Source organism: Oncorhynchus masou, chromosome 29 (assembly GCF_036934945.1).
Source record: "Oncorhynchus masou masou isolate Uvic2021 chromosome 29, UVic_Omas_1.1, whole genome shotgun sequence".
NCBI lineage: Eukaryota > Metazoa > Chordata > Actinopteri > Salmoniformes > Salmonidae > Oncorhynchus > Oncorhynchus masou.
This window is the reverse complement of record NC_088240.1, coordinates 50,573,221-50,580,408: the sequence shown is the minus strand read 5'-3', so window position 1 is coordinate 50,580,408 and position 7,188 is coordinate 50,573,221.

Genomic DNA, 7,188 nt, shown 5'->3' with positions numbered 1-7,188 from the left:
CTCAGGGATTTGAACTTTCAACCTTCAGGTTACTAGTCCAACACTCTAACCACAAGGCTACCCTGCCGCCCCTAACAGTGAAATGCTTACTCACAGCCGATCTCCTAAGTAAGCAGACTTGACTGCCCTTGACCAGCACAAAACACCCTGTGGCGTACTGCACTAGCTTCGAATAGTCCCCGCAATATGCAACTTTTCAGGGAAGTCAGGAACCAACACACACAGTCAGTTAGGAAAGCAAAGGCTAGCTGTTTCATACAGAAATTTGCATCCTGCAGGACTAATTCTAAAAAGTTCTGGGACACTGTAAAGTCCATGGAGAATAAGAGCACCTCCTCCCAGCTGGCCACTGCACTGAGACTAGGAAACACTGCCACCACTGATAAATCCACAATAATCCTCAAGAATTTCAATAAGCATTTCTCTATGGCCACCTGGCTACCCCAACCCCGGCCAACAGCTCCGCAGCAACTGGCCCAAACCCCGCTTCTCCTTCACCCAAATCCAGACAGCTGATGTCCTGAAAGAGCTGCAAAATCTGGATCCCTACAAATCAGCTGGGCTAGACAATCTGGACCCTCTCTTCCTAAAATTATCCACTGCCATTGTTGCAACCCCTATTACTAGTCCATTCAACCTCTCGTAACGGCTATGATTTCATGAGATTGGAAAGCGGCCGTGGTCACCCCCCTCTTCAAAGGGGGATTCATTCTAGACCCAAACTGTTACAGACCTATATCCATCCTGCCCTGCCTTTCTAAAGTCTTCAAAAGTCAAGTGGACAAACAGATAATCAACCATTTCGACTCCCACCGTACCTTCTCCGTATGCAATCTGGTTTCCAAGCTGGTCACGGGTGCACCTCAGCAACGCTCAAGGTCCTAAACAATATCATAACCACCATCGATAAAAGACAGTACTGTGCAGCCATCGTCATCGACCTGGCTTTCGACTCTGTCAATCACCGTATTCTTATCGGCAGACTCAACAGCCTTGGTTTTTCTAACGACTGCCTCGCCTGATTCACTAACTACTTCTCAGATAGAGTTCAGTGTGTCAAATCGGAGGGCCTGTTGTCCAGACCTCTGGCAGTCTATCGGGGTGCCACAGGGTTACATTTTCAGGCCAACTCTTTTCTCTGTATACATTAATGATGTCGCTCTTGCTGTGGGTGATTCTTTGATCCACCTCTACGCAGATGACACCATTCTGTATACTTCTGGCCCTTCTTTGGACACTGTTAACAAACCTCCAAACGAGCTTCAACGCCATACAACACTCCTTCTGTGGCCTCCAACTGCTCTTAAATGCTAGTAAAACTAAATGCATGCTCTTCAACCGATCGCTGCCTGCACCCGCCCGCCCGACTAGCATCACTACCCTGGACGGTTTTGACTTAGAATATGTGGACAACTATAAATACCTAGGTGTCTGGCTAGACTGTGAAATCTCCTTCCAGACTCATATTAATCATCTACAATCCAAAGTTAAATCTAGAATTGGCATCCTATTTCTCAACAAAACCTCCTTCACTCATGCTGCCAAACATACCCTCGTACCGATCCTTGACTTTGGTGATATAATTTACAAAATATCCTCCAACACTCTCCTCAGAAAATTGGATGCAGTCTATCAAAGCTCCACCTTATTTCAGCTCACTGGTCACCATAGCAACACCCACCAATAGCATGCGCTCCAGCAGGTATATTTCACTGGTCATCCCCAAAGCCAACACCTGTTTGACCACATTTCCTTCCAGTTCTCTACTGCCAATGACTGGAACGAATTGTGTTGTTATTTGTGTCGCACTGCTTTGCTTTAGCTTGGCCAGGTCGCAGTTGTAAATGAGAACTTGTTCTCAACTGGCCTACCTGGTTAAAGGAAGGTGAAATTTAAAAAATGCAGAGAGAAAGAAAATAGAGAAATAATAGAAAAATAAAACACATAATAACAAAAGTAATAGATACACAATGAGTACAGAGTCTATGTGCAGGGGTACGAGGTAAAACTACTTTTAAGTACTACTTAAGTAGTTTTGGGGGTAACTTTTACTTTCACTTCATTCCTAAATAAAATAATGTACTTTTTACTCCATACATTTTCCTTAACACCAAAAAGTACTAGTTACATTTTGACAGGAAAATGGTCCAATTCACACACTTATCAACATCCCTGGTCATCCCTGGCAGACTCATTAAAAACAAATTCTTTGTTTGTAAATTATGTCTGAGTGTTGGAGTGTGCCCCTGGCTATCTGTCAATAAAAATGTGTCACCTGTTTTGTTTAATATAAGGAATTTGAAATTATTTAAACTTTTGATACTTCAGTGCATTTGAGCAATTCCATTTACTGTTGATATGTAACACCAAATAAGCAGTAATTTACTGGGTGACTTTCACTCAAGTCATTTTCTATTAAGGTATCTTTGCTTTTACTCAAGTATGACAATTGAGTACTTTTTCGACCACTGCTAGATATGTACATATAACTAGGGAAAAAGTGACATATCATCCGACTGGGATTGGTGGATTGCATCCGACTTTAAGGTGCATACACCTGAAGTGCGAGGCCAGTCACGACCTACCTACATTAAATTCTCTTCATTATTCCTGTCACAATTTTTTTTTTATTAAATAAATGGCACCACCACCCTACACCTATATACCACTATTTCATTTAAAAAAATCACCACCCAATTAACACTTCTGCAGTAAAATCATGTACACCAAGGTACTTATCTGCAGCTGCCACCTACACATTAAAACCCACTACCCCATTCCACTACCTTGACCCGATCTGCTCCTGCACAATGCCAATGGCATGGGAGTACGGGACACTATCCCTCAACAAACCCTGTAACTCTTCTAAAGTCATATCTCGTATACCCAAACACGTCTCTGCCGCTGCCACCATACCATCTGTTTTCTGTGAATTACGTTCCATTTCTGCAGTACAGTTGATAACCATTGCTATGAACGCTAAGAAGCCAACCTTACTGAAGCATAAAAATCACTCATTACCCTATCCCTCTGTGCTGGCACAAATCTATTACTCACTGGGATCCTTGCAGGATCCCTCAACCTTGAACCATCCTCCTCTTCTGCATTACTCTGACTTTGGCCACTTCAGCCTGCCTGTCTCGCACCAGACACTTCCCACCCCCAGCAACATGTGCAGCCCTACACTTAACACACATTTATCTACCAAAACTACACAATCCGCTGTTCCATGCCTTCCTGCACACTTCCCACATCTTGTAATCTCCCTCCTACATACTGTTGTGGATTCTGCACAAAAGCCTTAACAGGATAGCTGATATATCCTAACATGACTGCCTGGTAGAGACTCAAAAGTCAAAAGACTGACAGTGACTCCTCCGTTTCACCTCACTCCCCATTTTAGAAAGTTTTGAATGCACTCAGGGCAGGCCTATTCACGTGTAGGCTTTGATTGATTGTCTCAATGTCCACTTGTCTTGTCTTCTCTGGTGCTCCACAGATAATCATGCAAATCAACAACTGTTTTTGTTTTTGACAAAGAAGGAACTAGCTGCATTCTAGGAGGGACATTGTGGTGGAAGTGGATGTCGAGTTTGAATCGAGAAGTGTGTTGTAAAGATGGAGATGATGAATGGGAAACTGTAATGATATGTTGTAATGATATGTAATGATATGCAGGAACTGTCATAAAGACCGCTAATAAAGAAGTAGGTGTTAGGTATTTGTCCTAGTTGACAGGTCACAGTAAAGTTACAAGGTCATTGGAGTGTGTCAGAATTTGATTATTTCTAAATAACATTAAAAAGGTACCAGGACTGAGAGCACATAATAGGATGTAATGGAAAGAATAACGCTGCCGTCTTTCCTGCAACTGGAAATGTTGATGTGGCGAAGTTTCAAACATCGCTTTCTTCTGTACTTCAACGCGATTGGTAACTCCAATTAACCAGGAGCACGTAAAGTAGGTTTGTTGTTAACGGTGGCTGGCTCACAAGCCATATAAGTAATTGTACAACACATTTACTTTTGAGAATGAGGATAAGAGAAAATCTGGACACTGTTGAAACTGATTACTGCACACCTAAAAATAATGAAACTTATGAAATATATACGTGTTTCGCTACCGTGTTCAAAAGCTAGGAGAGTCATTTGATAGCTTCTTAAGGGACTTAAAGATCAGGCACAGACATGCAATTTTGGGTAGCTTAATTAAGAAGTCAACGATAAGTGACCACATTGTCTTTGGAATATTGGACATGAAGGTGAGAGCGATACTGCTCAGGGACAGTGAACTGACTCTTGAGGATGCAGTAAAAATATTGCATGCTAGTGAGCTCTGCTAGGCACTCAAACATTTGGTGACCGTGCAGCGAGTGCTGCGGGATTGGAGCAAGAAAATGTGCCGGGGAATGTAGTAAATAACAAGGACACAAGGGCACATGGAATCCAAATCCAGGAATCAAACGCCTCATGACTTCAGGCAGTGCGGTAATGGACATTATAGACATTACTGCCTACGGAAAGAACTGTGCAAAATGCAAAGGCAGAAATCATTTAGCTAAAATGTGCTTCCTGGAGGACATAAATTTAGGCAGAAACACAGTTCTGTGTTATTGATACTGAACATGCAGTGAATTAATCAGATGGCCTGTTTGTGGGAATAGTTTAGTGTGAGCCAAAACTACACAATGCAAAAGAGGTGCATGCCCAACAGATTGATACTTGGATAGGTTCTTTGCTGTTGAATGGCATCATTGTTCCCTTTGAACTACATACAGGTGCTAAAGCAAACCTTATAAGCCTGAGTGATGTACAGAATCTTAGTGAGACCTAAAATACAAAAAAAGACAGTGGCATTGACACAAAGGGAATATGTAAAAATTGCACTCACCCCTTAATGTTTGTAATAGTGAGTCATTGTTGGGAGACAAGTTTATACTATCAGTGAAACGAGCTGTATGCAAAGTGCCCACCAGTACAGTACAAATGTGACTCATGAGGAAATAGGTTGGACCACAACCCTTACATATTCCATCAAACTGAGAGAAGATGCACAACCAGTGATCCACCCACCCAGGTGAGTTCCTGTGGCGCTCCGTGAGAAACTGAGGACAGAGCTAGGCTGCATGGAGGGACTGAATGTCATAAAAACATTTGAGGAACTATCTGACTGTGTAAATTCCATGGTCTGTGTAAAATCCAAGAAAACAGTGGGTGTACATAAATCCCAAGGATCTCAATGCCAATATTTAAAAAGAACACTTTCAAATCCCTAAGAGATAAGAGATACTCAGTGAAATGACAGGAGCTAAATACTTTTCCGACCTCCTTCACCCTTACAGGCATTCCTGGAACTTGGGAATGTGCTTTCCACCACAATTGCAGCACCATGTATCCTGATTTCATCAAACATGATTTAGACCTGGTTTATGGAAAAGTGGTTATTTCTGGACTTCAATGTTGCAACTTGCTGAAATGTTTCCACAGTGTTCCTATCATCGAGTTTAAACATAACCATTTTTTTAACATCCTGAGTGCATCAAACATGATTTAGACCTTGTTTATGGAAAAGTGGTTATTGGTTATTTCTGAATTTCAATTTTGCAACTTGCTGAAAATTGTCCAGAATTTCCCTATCATCTAGTTTAAACAGAACATGATTTTTTACATCCTGATTATATCAAACATGATTAAGACCTTGTTTATGGAAAAGTGGTTATTTATGAATTTCAATGTTGCAACTTGCTGAAAATTGTCCACAGTTTTCCTATCATCTAGTTGAAACAGAACCATTTTTTACATCCTGATTTCATCAAACATGATTTAGACCTTGTTTATGGAAAAGTGGTTATTTCTGAATTTCAATTTTGCAACTTGCTGAAAATTGTCCACAGTGTTCCTATCATCTAGTTTAATCAGAACAATTTGTTTTACATCCTGAGTGCATCTAACATGATTTAGACCTTGTTTATGGAAAATGGGGTATTTCTGAATTTCAATATTGCAACTTGCTGAAAATTGTCCACAGTGTTCCTATCATCTAGTGTAAAAAGAACAAAAAAATTGTTACATCCTGAATGGATCAAACATTATTTAGACCTTGTTTATGGAAAAGTGGTTATTTCTGAACTTCAATGTTGCAACTTGCTGAAAATTGTCAACAGTGTTCATATCATCTCGTTTAAACAGAACCATTTTTTTTCACCCTGAGTGCATGAAACATGACTTAGACCTTGTTTATGGAAACGTGGTTATTTCTGTATTTCAATGTTGCAACTTGCTGAAAATTGTCCACAGTGTTCCTATCATCTAGTTTAAACAGAACCATTTTTTTACATCCTGAGTGCATATTACATGATTTAGACCTTTGTTTATGGAAAAGTGGTTATTTCTGAATTTCAATTTTGCAACTTGCTGAAAATTGGCCACAGTGTTCCTATCATCTAGTTTAATCAGAAGAATTTGCTTTACATCCTGAGTGCATCTAACATGATTAAGACCTTGTTTATGGAAAAGTGGTTATTTCTGGACTTCAATGTCGCAACTTGCTGAAAATTTTCCACAGTGTTCCTATCATCCAGTTTAAACAGAACCATTTTTTAACATCCTGAGTGCATCAAACATGACTTAGACCTTGTTTATGGAAAAGTGGTTATTTCTGAATTTCAATTTTCCAACTTGCTGAAAATTGTCCACAGTGTTCCTATCATCTAGTTTTAATCAGAACAATTTGTTTTACATCCTGAGTGCATCTAACATGATTTAGACCTTGTTTATGGAAAATTGGGTATTTCTGAATTTCAATATTGAAACTTGCTGAAAATTGTCCACAGTGTTCCTATTATCTAGTGTAAAAAGAACAAAAAAATTGTTACATCCTGAATCCATCAAACATTATTTAGACCTTGTTTATGGAAAAGTGGTTATTTCTGAACTTCAATGTTGCAACTTGATGAAAATTCTCCACAGTGTTCCTATCATCTAGTTTAAACAGAACCATTTTTTTCACCCTGAGTGCATGAAACATGACTTAGACCTTGTTTATGGAAAAGTGTTTTTTTCTGTATTTCAATGTTGCAACTTGCTGAAAACTGTCCACAATGTTCATTTCATCTCAAATAGACAGCACAGCAAAAATTGGACATCCAGAGTGCATCAAACATGATTTAATTAGCATAACGCAGCGGA